Source organism: Schistocerca nitens, chromosome 6, assembly GCF_023898315.1.
Source record: "Schistocerca nitens isolate TAMUIC-IGC-003100 chromosome 6, iqSchNite1.1, whole genome shotgun sequence".
Lineage (NCBI taxonomy): Eukaryota > Metazoa > Arthropoda > Insecta > Orthoptera > Acrididae > Schistocerca > Schistocerca nitens.
Window position 1 is genome coordinate 494,520,403 of NC_064619.1, and position 13,766 is coordinate 494,534,168.

The following is a 13,766-nucleotide window of genomic DNA, read 5'->3' on the forward strand; positions in this document are numbered from 1 at the left end:
ATAATTTAAGTTTTTCCAAGACTTTCGAACTATATTTGTCGTTTTGTTATAAAGCAGTTCTGCATATAAAATTACATTAGCGGTTTGTATCTTAAATCTATTCAGAATTTCGGAATATTGTTGTGTTAGTGAGGAGGAGTCATGTGGAGATATTCTGTGGCCCAGTTTGGGTTGCTATGTCACACAGCAATCTGAAGGAACCGTGATTTTCCCGAAAGCTGTACAGATTTTAATTGTGCGTAGAGTAATGGACAGGCAACCATGTTTTTTTGTAGCGTGCTCTGTGTTCCGGCCGATTTATTGAATTCAGAATTTTATTACTGGAGTAAGTCGTAATAGCCAGTTGTTTGCGTCCGGTCTGTTTAACATTTTGGGGGACAATTTCCGAACTAATCGAAGTTGGATATTTAAACCTGCAAACATACAAGAGAGTTATTTATGTAGTTTTCCGAGAATCGCCTACCAATAAAACTACGTTTGTCGATATTGGAAGCCGAAAGGGACAATAAAGACAGCGAAGTGCATCTGCAAGCCGCAGGAAGTATTACTGTATTTGTGACGTGATTCCCTTATTTATTGCTGATAAATGAAATATAATCTCTTTACTGATTACTACGAGAATTTTGAAACATTATCTTGTTATGATAAACACAGAAAGAATACATAGTAAAATCTGAGTTGCCACATTTGGAATATGGCTTGTTATCTTGTGAAAGACTTTCATCTGGAAACCTTTTTGTGTGTTACATGTTCCAAGTTCCACATGTATAACTAGTGTCAATCTTGGTGATGCGCAATAACGTGGTCTAAGCAACAGATAAGAAGGGAGCTGTAAAACCTGGTGGCACTACACACCTTATGCTTCTCAGAAAGCACAGAGAACTTTGAGATTAACGTCGTCCACCGTCTGCTATGGATTGTTTCGTAAGTAAACAATTTCGTTAAGTAACGAATATACTGTGGTGTACAATATGGTGATAATTTTATACAGTTATTTGCCAATGGCGATGAATTTTCCTTCTATCGCTGGAGTTGCAAGTGAATACATCCTAGTCGAGCGCCATGGAAGAACCAAACATCAGTGACTTGACTAAAGAGACGGACACTTTCAGATTTCATCAGAGCTTATCTTAAGGGGAGACATAAGACAAGTGGGCATCAAAAATCGATTTTTAGATTTTAGCATATTTGAAATGCCTGATCTTTCCTGCGTGAAACAGTTTTTGTTTTATATAAATGCGACAATTTTTTCGTTAGATATGATGGTTTTCCTGACGCTCTCTGCAATCTGGCATTTAAATGCCACGCCTTCCTTTTTGCCCCATGCATAGATAATGCACATCATTCTTTTACTCCTTGTATATTATTTCATGCTTCTATTGTTTTATCGCTTCAATGTTTCCTACCCTCTACCTACTATCGATACTCTTTTTTCGATCGTGTTTGTTACTGTCTTCGAGCGTTAAACCAAAATTTAAATGAATGTATGAATTCTGTCATTTGGAACCGGTTACCGCAAACTGTATTTGTTTTGGAATTATTGGGCACAAAATTTAATGGAAATACTGCAAAATCCTTAGTGAAAATAGGTAAAGAGGGAATCCGCTAAACAGATATTGCTAATTTAAAATGCACAGAAGAAGCCAGACAGAAAAGAAGAGGGACCAAGAGAATAAAAGATCACTATGATTCATATGATGCACAGTATGGTGCAGGAAAATATTAGTAGTAAGTAATTCTCATCAATAACTATACTAGAATTGCAATATTAAATTTTAAATGGATTTTTCTCAAAACTAATTTTTTTTTTACTTTCAGGTACCATTATTTGATAAACTAATGGGGTTAAAAACATAAAATTTGGTCAATTTGTACTGCAGATATATGTAAGTTATTACAAGTAAATTGAGAACCACCAAACAGTCAGAAACTATTTTATAATAATTAATGTACAAAGAAGTTAAATTCTACTAGTGAAAGAATAACATTTTTTCTTCAAAACCATAAGAGGCATTATGTTCATTTTACTTGTAAATTGAGGCATATATGTTATATACATGCAGTAACATTTTCATTGTTTTATCACTTATAGTTCTTTTGAAAAGTGTACCTATTCAAAGGGTAAAATAGCATTGGCGGAATTGGGATAAAAATTGCATTCCATCTCCCCTTAAAGTTACATTTGCTCAGTCTGTAGTCATCACGTATTTTACAAGAAGTGTGCGCCCAAGAGTGACCGAAGGGATGTACTAGCGAGCACTTTTCGAGATGCAGTACACATGCGAAAACCGTAGTGAGGGATGCCGTACACGGTATTTCGCTGCAATCGGTGAAAATCGCATTTGGACTGTTTGAGCGTCCGAGCCATTCCGGGAAGCAAACACGAGATGTGGACTACACGTCTGTTAGTTACGCCTATCCGAGTTGCAACAGAGGCAGCAAAGCACTCCAGCCAACGGAAGCGTCCAACACTACTTGTATTACACGACGTCATTACTTCGGGCGATTACCCACAGACGTGCTGCAGTGATATGCTTAGTACCGTACATATTGTTTAGTGTTCCAGATAGAAAGGCCATATAAAAGTTTTTAACAGCATGTAACATTTTAGTTGTAGAAGACCGAAGTAAAGTTTCAATAGATATTGGAGAAAATGTATTATGATTGTGTTATGAAAGGTTTAATGTTCTGAGTGGATGACGAGCCTGATATACAGTACGTCGACCATAACCAGAATAAGTATTATTCTAGTGTCTTAAAGTAAAGCAAAATCAAGAAGCGGGGTTGCAGTACAAAATGTCTGCCATGTATTACAAAAATCGAGTCGTGTTATGAAACCGAGAACTCTCATTGAAAAGAAATGAAAATACCTCTTCTACAACAGAGAACGAGATGAGGTTAGACAGGTCACATCGTTGCCGAGAAGGTGTGGCTGCCAAGAATAAATTTAAGTACTGTAGTGATCCTCCTGCCTTGTCAGCAGTTTTAACGAGTGCTGGGCAACTGACCACTGAAATTGAAACTAACAGCGATGAAATTTATAACTTTTGGAAAAGATTATTTGACGATAAAGTGACTAATAGGAAGCGATGTACAATTGGGGACCCCTCGTCTTCCCCTTATGCTGAACTGCAAAGCCTTACTGCCTGTTACGCAGCATAATAAGCAAGGAGAGACGGTGCTGTGAACAATAAGTCAACTAATTTGTCCCTGCGGGATGTTAAGGGAAACAAAAAGTGAGAGACAAACTGTATCGAGGCTAGGGGTTAATGAAAATCGAATTTTAAGAGAAACCGGTTTAACAAAAATGAACATTTTTTTCTACTAGAAAACGCCGAAGGGAGACTGTCATTTACAGTCTACAAAACCAGTTATAACAACATGCGTCATGTCATGCGCTTTTTTGTATGGCGTGATGCAAAGCTCATACACAGCTTTACTAACTGACTTACAGTTTTATATGTCTTACAGAATTTTAAGCCCTTTTCTGCGTTCCTGTCATCGTGATCGTAGAGAAAGACGGCAACAATAACACTTGCCTCTGTTTGGACACATTAGTTAGACGTTTATGACCCAGTAGGATTAATTGATGCTTACCGTAGATGGAATTTCGTAAATTATACAGGGTGAGTCACCGAACATTACCGTTGGATATATTTCGTAAACCACATCAAATACTGACGAATCGATTCCACAGACCGAACGTGAGGAGAGGGGCTAGTGTAATTGGTTAATACAAACCATACAAAAATGCACGGAGGTATGTTTTTTAACACAAACCTACGTTTTTTTAAATGGAACCACGTTAGTTTTGTTAGCACATCAGAACATATAAACAAATATGTAATCAGTGCCTTTTGTTGCATTGTAAAATGTTAATTACATCCGGAGATATTGTAACCTAAAGTTGACGCTTGAGTACCACTCCTCAGCTGTTCGATCGTGTGTATCGGAGAGCACCGAATTACGTAGGGATCCAAAGGGAACGGTGATGGACCTTAGGTACAGAAGAGACTGGAACAGCACATTACGTCCACAAGCTAACACCTTTTTATTGGTCTTTTTCACTGACACACATGTACATTACCATGAGGGGTGAGGTACACGTACACACGTTTCCGTTTTCAATTACGGAGTGGAATAGAGTGTGTCCCGACATGTCAGGCCAATAGATGTTCAATGTGGTGGCCATCATTTGCTGCACACAATTGCAATCTCTGGCGTAATGAATGTCGTACACGCCGCAGTACATCTGGTGTAATGTCGCCGCAGGCTGCCACAATACGTTGTTTCATATCCTCTGGTGCCAGCCCGTTCTCCTCATCTTACACCTCTGGACTTCTTTCTGTGGGGTACGTTAAAGGAGAATGTGTGCCGCGATGTGCCTACAACCCCAAAGGATATGAAACAACGTATTGTGGCAGCCTGCGGCGACATTACACCAGATGTACTGCGGCGTGTACGACATTCATTACGCCAGAGATTGCAATTGTGTGCAGCAAATGATGGCCACCACATTGAACATCTATTGGCCTGACATGTCGCGACACACTCTATTCCACTCCGTAATTGAAAATGGAAACCACGTGTGTACGTGTACCTCACCCCTCATGGTAAAGTACATGTGCGTCAGTGAAAAAGACCAATAAAAAGGTGTTAGCATGTGGACGTAATGTGCTGTTCCAGTCTCTTCTGCACCTATGGTCCATCACCGTTCCCTTTGGATCCCTACGTAATTCGGTGCTCTCCGATACACACGATCGAACAGCGGAGGAGTGGTACTCAAGCGTCAACTTTAGGTTACAATATCTCCGGATGTAATTAACATTTTACAATGCATCAAACGACACTGATTACGTATTTGTTTACATGTTCAGATGTGCTAACAAAACTAACGTGGTTCCATTTAAAAAAACGTAGGTTTGTGTTACAAAACATACTTCCGTGCATTTTTGTATGGTTTGTATTAAACAATTACACTAGCCACTCTCCTCACGTTCGGTCTGTGGAATCGGTTCGTCAGTATTTGATGTGGTTTACGAAACATATCCAGCGGTAACGTTAGGTGACTCACCCTATATAATGGGCAGTACGCTATCCACGGTAGTTAGTATTTCAATTTTTTGTCTCCTTGAACACAAGATCGACAAGTTGAAAATTCGGTGCGTCTTTAAGGTGCCGATAATGATCAGACCAGAGAAGGCTGAGATGAAACCTGTAAGCTTACTCAGTATCGTTATTAACTTGATTTTAGGTCTGTATACGAACTATGTTACACTATCGCTCAAAAACTATATATACTTCATTTAAGTGTGCAGACGCATTTTAAAAGCACGACAGGGCAACAAAATAAGTACTTTCTTTCTCTGTCAGTAAGTAGAATACAATATCGTTTCGATTTTAGCCCCTTAGAAGGGTAGATACAACCTTTGCCCTCAGAACAGCTCCTCAAACTCTTGGCATACTTGAGATAAGACTTTATGGTGATTGTACGGATGCTGCTGTACAACTTGTCTGTAAGTTACTCAACAGAGCGTCACCCTCAGAAGACCTCATTTTTCTGATCTTCCTGTCAAGTTCTTCATACAGCAGTTCAATGGTATTGACGTCAGGTGACTGATTTGCCCAAATCATATTCTTCAGTTCTCCACGTTTGTCTTTCCTATTGAAATACCCTCTGCGCAGTTTAGAAGCATGTTTAGGATCATTGTTTTGCTGCAGACCAAACACATGTTCATTAAGTTTCTTGCCAGATGGAAATGCATCGTTGATCAATATCCCGTGGTATCCTTCCTTCTCTAATGTTCCATCAAATCTTACTAAATCACCGACTTTATGACCCGCGAAACATCCCCACATCCTCCACCATGCTTCACCGTTGGCGTTACACACTGACTCTTCACTCGCTCTCCATGAAATCGACGAACAAACAATCGACGATTGCTTCCAGATGCATCAAACTTAGATTCGTTTGTCAATAACACTTTGGCCCATTGCTACATGCTCCAGTTTTTAGGTTGCTGTGCCCACTGCAAGCTTTTACCTTATTTTTTGTTTGTGTAACAAAGGGTTTTTGGCCGCTATGCAGCCTTTAAACTTTGTTCACGAAGACGGCGTTCCACTGTTGAGACCGAGATTGGAGCTGCTCGCATACTGCTGACTTCCTCAACAATTTCAGGTGCAGTACGAGTCCTGTGACGTTAATTCTGTACACATATGAGCTGCTCTTCCCTGTATGATGTTACTCGGACTCTTCGAGATCTGCTGCACTTTACGTACCACTGGAGATTGGGCTACGCCAACTTTTGTGGCTATCGTCTTACTAGAATAGTCTTCTGGATGCAGAGCTACAGCCACAGCCGGTTTCTCAGTTACAAACACCTGCCACCGTCCCATTAGGGGGTAATATGGTACGAACTTGATCAGGTTCACAGACATACTGCTAGATGCACACAATGGATTGTAAACTAATACGAACTGATTGCTACTCAGATAGCTGAAGGAACGAACGTTATTCGAATGGAGACAAAGACAAGTCATTGTTGCTGTGAATACTCATCGGAGCCAGTCTATGCGAACAACGAGACAAATGCACAACACAGGCCCTTAGCCTTTTCATTTCGTTACTTGTTTTATCATCAGAACGGGGATATGACAGATTGCTCAAAAGGAAATCCTTGTTTTAAGCACAACTCCATAGCTGTGATAGGTGGTCGAAAACCTTTGGCAGGTGTTGTATGTCTGAAGGTAGTCATCTTAGTTGTGCAAATAAGCAGACAATTTTTTCTTGTTGTTTCTATGGAACGTTTAACTAGAACGAGAGTCGCTGGCTACTCAAACGTACTTCATGATGAGTAGGAGGAACGACTAAAACCCACAATCAGCCAGGCTGTAATAATCGAACAAACGATCTCTATTCTATCTGAGACGGCTTTGAACTGTTCAGCCGAAGGACTGACACAGCCGCAGTTCTGGCTTTTTGAACTATCGCAATACTTGCCACAAAGGAGGCAGTTAAGTAATATATGCTGCCCTGGTACGCTAGGTGGACCATAACTAACAGTTCTTATTCGTTGGCGTTATTGACAAGAGGCATCCTGCTTTTCATCCTCTGTTACGAATCACTAGAGGCCACAGGGCCCCGCGATTTCCGGTCCGGCGTGTGAGAGTTTCCAACCACTGGCTCTGTCGGGCGCTGGGACGGAAACAATTGTTAGGCGTGGCGGATCGCTGGTAGGAAGATTTCACAATCGTGTAAGCCCCCCCATGAACCATGGACCTTGCCGTTGGTGGGGAGGCTTGCGTGCCTCAGCGATACAGATGGCCGTACCGTAGGTGAAACCACAACGGAGGGGTATCTGTTGAGAGGCCAGACAAACATGTGGTTCCTGAAGAGGGGCAGCAGCCTTTTCAGTAGTTGCAGGGGCAACAGTCTGGATGATTGACTGATACGGCCTTGTAACATTAACCAAAACGGCCTTGCTGTGCTGGTACTGCGAACGGCTGAAAGCAAGGGGAAACTACAGCCGTAATTTTTCCCGAGGACATGCAGCTTTACTGTATGATTAAATGATGATGGCGTCCTCTTGGGTAAAATATTGCGGAGGTAAAATAGTCCCCCATTCGGATCTCCGGGCGGGGACTACTCAAGAGGACGTCGTTATCACGAGAAAGAAAACTGGCATTCTACGAATCGGAGCGTGGAATGTCAGATCCCATTATCGGGCAGGTAGGTTAGAAAATTTAAAAAGGGAAATGGATAGGTTAAAGTTAGATTTAGTGGGAATTGGTGAAGTTCGGTGGCAGGAGGAACAAGACTTTTGGTCAGGTGATTACAGGGTTATAAATACAAAATCAAATAGGGGTAATGCAGGAGTAGGTTTAATAATGAATAAAAAAATAGGAGTGCGGGTTAGCTACTACAAACAGCATAGTGAACGCATTATTGTGGCCAAGATAGACACAAAGCCCATGCCTACTACAGTAGTACAAGTTTATATGCCAACTAGCTCTGCAGATGATGAAGAAATAGATGAAATGTATGACGAGATAAAAGAAATTATTCAGGTAGTGAAGGGAGAGGAAAATTTAATAGTCATGGGTGACTGGAATTCGTCAGTAGGAAAAGGGAGAGAAGGAAACATAGTAGGTGAATATGGATTGGGGGGAAGAAATGAAAGAGGAAGCCGCCTTGTAGAATTTTGCACAGAGCATAACTTAATCATAGCTAACACTTGGTTCAAGAATCATAAAAGAAGGTTGTATACCTGGAAGAATCCTGGAGATACTGACAAGTTTCAGATAGATTATATAATGGTAAGACAGAGATTTAGGAACCAGGTTTTAAATTGTAAGACATTTCCAGGGGCAGATGTGGACTCTGACCACTATCTATTGGTTATGAACTGCAGATTGAAACTGCAGAAACTGCAAAAAGGTGGGAATTTAAGGAGGTGGGACCTGGATAAACTGAAAGAACCAGAGGTTGTAGAGAGTTTCAGGGAGAGCATAAGGGAACAATTGACAGGAATGGGGGAAAGAAATACAGTAGAAGAAGAATGGGTAGCTCTGAGGGATGAAGTAGTGAAGGCAGCAGAGGATCAAGTAGGTAAAAAGACGAGGGCTAATAGAAATCCTTGGGTAACAGAAGAAATATTGAATTTAATTGATGAAAGGAGAAAATATAAAAATGCAGTAAATGAAGCAGGCAAAAAGGAATACAAACGTCTCAAAAATGAGATCGACAGGAAGTGCAAAGTGGCTAAGCAGGGATGGCTAGAGGAAAAATGTAAGGATGTAGAGGCTTGTCTCACTAGGGGTAAGATAGATACTGCCTACAGGAAAATTAAAGAGACCTTTGGAGAGAAGAGAACCACTTGTATGAATATCAAGAGCTCAGATGGCAACCCAGTTCTAAGCAAAGAAGGGAAGGCAGAAAGGTGGAAGGAGTATATAGAGGGTTTATACAAGGGCGATGTACTTGAGGACAATATTATGGAAATGGAAGAAGATGTAGATGACGATGAAATGGGAGATAAGATACTGCGTGAAGAGTTTGACAGAGCACTGAAAGACCTGAGTCGAAACAAGGCCCCGGGAGTAGACAACATTCCATTAGAACTACTGATGGCCTTGGGAGAGCCAGTCATGACAAAACTCTACCATCTGGTGAGCAAGATGTATGAGACAGGTGAAATACCCACAGACTTCCAGAAGAATATAATAATTCCAATCCCAAAGAAAGCAGGTGTTGACACATGTGAAAATTACCGAACTATCAGTTTAATAAGTCACAGCTGCAAAATACTAACGCGAATTCTTTACAGACGAATGGAAAAACTGGTAGAAGTGGACCTCGGGGAAGATCAGTTTGGATTCCGTAGAAATGTTGGAACACGTGAGGCAATACTAACCTTACGACTTATCTTAGAAGAAAGATTAAGAAAAGGCAAACCTACGTTTCTAGCATTTGTAGACTTAGAGAAAGCTTTTGACAACGTTAACTGGAATACTCTCTTTCAAATTCTGAAGGTGGCAGAGGTAAAATACAGGGAGCGAAAGGCTATTTACAATTTGTACAGAAACCAGATGGCAGTTATAAGAGTCGAGGGGCGTGAAAGGGAAGCAGTGGTTGGGAAGGGAGTAAGACAGGGTTGTAGCCTCTCCCCGATGTTATTCAATCTGTATATTGAGCAAGCAGTAAAGGAAACAAAAGAAAAATTCGGAGTAGGTATTAAAACCCATGGAGAAGAAATAAAAACCTTGAGGTTCGCCGATGACATTGTAATTCTGTCAGAGACAGCAAAGGACTTGGAAGAGCAGTTGAACGGAATGGACAGTGTCTTGATAGGAGGATATAAGATGTACATCAACAAAAGCAAAACGAGGATAATGGAATGTAGTCAAATTAAATCGGGTGATGCTGAGGGGATTAGATTAGGAAATGAGACACTTAAAGTAGTAAAGGAGTTTTGCTATTTTGGGAGCAAAATAACTGATGATGGTCGAAGTAGAGAGGATATAAAATGTAGACTGGCAATGGCAAGGAAATCGTTTCTGAAGAAGAGAAATCTGTTAACATCGAGTATAGATTTAAGTGTCAGGAAGTCGTTTCTGAAAGTATTTGTATGGAGTGTAGCCATGTATGGAAGTGAAACATGGACGATAACCAGTTTGGACAAGAAGAGAATAGAAGCTTTCGAAATGTGGTGCTACAGAAGAATGCTGAAGATAAGGTGGGTAGATCACGTAACTAATGAGGAGGTATTGAATAGGATTGGGGAGAAGAGAAGTTTGTGGCACAACTTGACCAGAAGAAGGGATCGGTTGGTAGGACATGTTTTGAGACATCAAGGGATCACAAATTTAGCATTGGAGGGCAGCGTGGAGGGTAAAAATCGTAGAGGGAGACCAAGAGATGAATACACTAAGCAGATTCAGAAGGATGTAGGTTGCAGTAGGTACTGAGAGATGAAGAAGCTTGCACAGGATAGAGTAGCATGGAGAGCTGCATTAAACCAGTCTCAGGACTGAAGACCACAACAACATCAATCGTGTAAGTCAGGTTACCTTACACTAGGATATGCATCGAGACTAGAAAATAATGCATTGATAATGGCTAGGCATTAGCCGAAATCTGGATTTCCTAAATAAAACCTGCAAAAAAAAAAGGACGACTGTACGCTGTGCTCTATAATTTATAAATCGTATAACTATTAAGTTGGCAAAACACAAACATCACACTGCTGGCACTGGGACGAGTACTTCGACTAAATAACTTTCACCGTGAGCCACATCTTTTATTCTCTAGCCAGAAAGGGAACTTCACTAAATAGTGAGGCACAGTTTTTTTCCCAAAACTTATTTATTTTTACGGGTTAGAATCTAGTGACAATGTCCTCAACATCTCTTTTGCATGTACTGTTTTTCTGCAAGGTCTTCGTCACGTTCTATGACTTTACCTTGTTCGTAAAAGCTCTTGTCCTGTGCTCGTAGCGACATTTTCACTGCAAGAATTACGCTCTCATTATCTTCAATTTCTGTGTAGATAAAACTTAAGTGGCCCGAACTGATGGAAGTCTGAGGGCGCCAGGTTTGGGCTATAGCGTGCACAAGGCAGTGATGTCCAATCCAATTTGGCGACATTTCCCATGGTTCCGAGATTTTTTTGTTGGAGTTTATTTTCTCATTGGGACAAGATTTCTTTTGGTTCTTGTCATACAGAACGCTCTAAAAACAATTCCTGAGTTCATTCAGCTTGCCGGCCAGTGTGGCCTTGCGGTTCTAGGCGCTTCAGTTTGGAACCGCGTGACCGCTACGGTCGCAGGTTCGAATCCTGACTCGGGCATGGATGTGTGTGATGTCCTTAGGTTAGTTAGGTTTAAGTAGTTCTAAGTTCTAGGGGACTGATGACCACAGATGTTAAGTCCCACAGTGCTCAGAGCCATTTGAATAATTTTCATTCAGCTTCTTCACATATGCCTCTAAATCAATGGTTGAAGCTTTTTGGAACACATCAAAATCACTATCCGAAATGACTACCATCAAGACTTTGCCAGCAGAGGGAGTTGTCCGTCTTTTTGTTTCCGACTCAAAGTGATGCATGTAGGTTTCGTCACCTGTAATGATACCTAATAAAAGGGCCTCTCCATTGGCCACAAACTGCTCCAACAGTTCATATTAAATGTCTTTTCTCTTAATCATGTTGAGAGCACACGTAGAACCATCTTAAAGACAGCTTTGAATGTCTAAGGGTCACAGTTACTGCACACACACACTTCTAATGTTCACCGATAGCTGTAGAGACAATTTTCGAGCTGTGAAATGCCAGTTCGCTCGAATAATGTGTTCCACAGCTCGTGGTCTCACGGTCGCGATCTCGCTTCCCGAGCACGGGGTCCCGGGTTCAGGCTGGATGAGGTATTTTCACCTGCCTCGAGACGTCTGTGTTGTCCCCATCATTTCATCATCATTGGTAAATGTGGCGAGTTTGGACTGAGCAAAGGTTGGGAATTTGTACGGGCGCTGATAATCACGCACTTGAGTGCCCCACAAACCAAACATCACCATTATAATCATCGAATAATGCCCGTCTGCGCAGCTCATCACGTCAGCAACAGTGACAGGACGACCCAATTGCTGCTGATCATGCAGCTTAGTTCTGCACATTGTACCTCTCTCTGTCCACCATCCAAAAGCACTCCTACCAACTGCATCTTTACCACACACTGCACACAAACGTATACGAATGAATGTTCATCACGTTTCCTTTCAAAAACTCTGCCGTATCACGAAACTGTTCGATACTTTGCACACGTGCGGAGGAATGTCATATTTGAAGCATTTACTTCTTCAACTATTACATTGAGGGTAAATATATAAATAAAGTTTCCAAATTTTCTTGTATTGCAGTTTTTCCGTACCAAAAAAAAAAAAAGAAACGAAATTGAAAGAAGGAAGCGTGGGTATAACGTTCCGTCTACATCGAAGTCGTTAGAGACGGAGCTCTTATTGTGTTAAGGATGAGGAAGGAAATCGGTCTTGTCTTTTCTAAGGAACCGTCCAGAAATTTTCCTGTAGCGATTTAAGGAAATCGTGGACAACCTAAATCTGGACCGCCGAACCCGAGTTTGAACCGTCGTCCTTCCGAATGTGAGTGCAGTGTGCCAACCGCTGCGCCATCTCGCTTGCTTTTTTCTTCCCCGAAAACGGAATCGCAGTGACCTAATCTCTTTCCGGTGAGTTGTAACCTCCGTCTAGTATGTCAAAGTTAATCGAAACGGTGTGTCTTTAAGTGTGCGGCCTCTCCAGAAAAGTGAGGCAGTACTCTTGGTTGCGAAGACTGGTGGTGGCGGTCTATTTGGTGGAAAGCCATTCTTGATAGCGTCGCAAAGAGGTATCTATGACTAACGCGGTCGAAAGCTTTGTTGAAATCTATAAAGATTAAAGCACATTTTATACTTGTCACTGAGGTAACTGCAATGACGTCTCTGTGTGCAGATAGACTCTCGAATATGGTTGTGGTCGGAGAACAAGACTGATGATGACTCAATATTTTGTTGGAAAAGGCAGAGAGTCTTTTGTTGATAATACGCGAAATTATTTTGTAATCAGAATTTAGTAGCGAAAGAGGCCGAAAATTGTTTAAGTTGGTTTTGCCTTTACTCTTAGGAATCAGTACTATTTTACTTTCCTTAAACTCTGCAGGGAGCGTTTTTCCGTTCAGGACCTCATTTGCCATGGAAGTGATCTTGTCCCCAGTAGCGGGCATAAAACTCCACAGGGAGGCCATCAAGTCCCGGAGATTTTTTGAGAGGTGAGTTACGCACTGCCTCATGCACTTCATCTTTAGTAATAGGTGACAGGATGTCAGCGTTGTCTGTTCCCGACAATTGTGGACCTAAAATAGTGAGAAAGTCCTCGAGAGCTGCATCTTCCACTGTGGTAGGGGCATATAAGGTTTCATAGTACCTGTGGACTTCGTCCAGTATTTCTTTCTGGCATGTGAGCCTCGTACCAGTATGCGTGTGGACTTCATCAGTAAAAGTTTGACGTCTGTTTTTAGCATGCCGCACCAAGTGATACAGAGAAGCTGTTTCATCTGCTGCGACTGATGTGGCTTTCGATTTAATTTTTAGTCCCTCCATTTGTTGCCGTTTAATGCTTAATAACTTGGCTTTTATTTTTTTTTATATCATTCAGACGAATTACGTCATCATTGTCCTGTTGGTATAAGTCTCTTAAAACTTTATAATAAAACTCCATTG